At 46.4% G+C, this 1,895-nt stretch overlaps 1 long non-coding RNA gene across 1 annotated transcript; it reads left to right on the top strand.

Moving 5' to 3' along the window:
- The first annotated feature begins 1,293 nt into the window (after positions 1–1,293).
- On the top strand, positions 1,294–1,676 carry LOC101751948. The gene is made up of 2 exons (XR_213558.5): positions 1,294–1,421; positions 1,506–1,676. It is a non-coding gene; the product is annotated as an uncharacterized LOC101751948 (long non-coding RNA).
- The last annotated feature ends 219 nt before the right edge of the window (positions 1,677–1,895 follow it).

Raw genomic sequence — 1,895 nt, 5'->3', positions numbered from 1 at the left:
CTGGTGAGGCCACACTTCAAATGTTGTGCTCAGTTTTGTGCCCCTCACTACAAGAAAGACATTGAGGAATAGGAGTATGTCCAGAGAAGGGCAATGGAGCTGTGTAAGGGTCTGGAGCAAATGGGGTCTTATGGGGAGCAGCTGATGGAAGTGGGATCATTCAGTCTGGAGCAGAGGAGACTCAGGGAGACCTCATCACTCTCTTCAACTCCCGAGAGGAGGTTGTGAGATGGGGGTCGGCCTCTGCTCTCAGTGACAGAATGAGAGGTAATGGCTTCAAGGTGTGCCAGAGGTGGTTCAGGTTGGATATTAGGAAAAATTTATTCTCAGAAAGTGTGGTGATGCACTGGCACAGGCTGCCAGGGAGATAGTGGAGTCATCATCCCTGGAGGTGTTCAAAAACTCTGGAGATGTGGCACTGAGGACTGTGGTTATTGGCCGTGGTGGGGATATGCTGGGGTTGGACTTGACTATTTTATAGGTCTTTGGAAGGAAGAAGAGTTTGTGCTGCTAGAAACATCTTTTCCTGAAAAGATCTCATCTGATCTCCTGTTCACCCTTCACTCGATATTCAATTAGATGAGAGGCCTTCAAAGAATGGTAGCAAACTGCACAGAATGTATAGCAGGTCACAGCAGCAGTGGGATCCCAACAGCTTCTGTAGCAAGAGAATGGGTGTTGGGAGAGGAAAATTGTAAGCTATGTGCCTAGGAGCTGGGGATGCCCTGTGCTGTCCTTATAGCCTTAAGCTCCTCCTGTGACGTTTGTGCTACTGCAAAGGCTTTCAGCTAACTAGGAAATAATCAAAGAAAGGTGGTGGGTTTTTATTTGTTTGTTTTTTATCAGGGAATTTTGCAGTCTATTTGAACCTCTCACGCTCTCATTAGGAAGATGTCTTAGGGCAGGAGAGTCTCCTTTGCACTGTAGCTGTGTCTGTTCAACCAGTGGGGGAGAGGCCAGGTTCAAACCTGTTTTTCAGCTTGGGAGATAGAAATGCTGGCTTTTATGCATATTTCACTCATCCCAAGAGCTTGTTCCTTTACCAGTGAACGGCAAATTCCCAAGTCCAAAGCAGTAACAAGGGGACTCAGTGGGACAGACCCATGACAAAGACCCACAGGGCCCAGTTCTGCTTTCTGGTTCCTGTGTCTCTACCTCCACTCAGCATTTACAACCAATGGGCAGCAAAGAGAAGCAAGCCACGTTTTCCCTCAGTTCCTAGCTGAGATCTGTGGTGAGAAGGTGACACAATCTGGCCACATCCTGTTCTCTACTTGTACCTATGTATTCTACATTCCAGGAATGCCATGGCAACCTTTACAGCACAATGCTAGAATCAAAGAGTCATAGAGCACCCCCCATTGGAAGGGACCCTAAAGGATCGTTGAGTCCAACTCCTGAATCAAGTCCTACTCCTAAGAGTGAGTATTTCTCCCTGCTCATCAGAGCAGCTTTTAGCTCTGGATCTGGGTATCCCGAACAATCTTTCTGGTGGCTTTTCACAGGAGCGTGTTCTGCCCATTACAAGATGGAGATGACATTGAAATTGTCTCCTCCTCCAGCTAAACCTTAATGAGCAGTCGATACAAGCCCCAAAGTGGCTCTGAGCTCTAGCAACAGAGAGATGCCATAAAGCAAGGGTCTAAATCCAGGCAAACATGAATTTTGCAACCAAAGGTGGGACTGGCAAAGCTGTTTTTTTCTTTGTGTCTTGCATGGAGAATGGAAGGCCTAGATGGGGAGGGGAATTCCTGCTGTAATGTCTTGATATTTTGAAATAATTTGCGCACGTCTGAGAACATTTAATCTTCTCTAATACCTAAAGATTATCAAGAGAAGTTGTCAGGCTTTAAGGTAGAGATTGAATGGAGAAGGGAAGCAGAATGTTCATACTG

This window comes from Gallus gallus, chromosome 21, assembly GCF_016699485.2.
Source record: "Gallus gallus isolate bGalGal1 chromosome 21, bGalGal1.mat.broiler.GRCg7b, whole genome shotgun sequence".
Classification (NCBI taxonomy): Eukaryota; Metazoa; Chordata; class Aves; order Galliformes; family Phasianidae; genus Gallus; species Gallus gallus.
The sequence above is the reverse complement of the archived record's forward strand: the minus strand, read 5'-3'. Positions and strand labels throughout refer to the sequence as shown.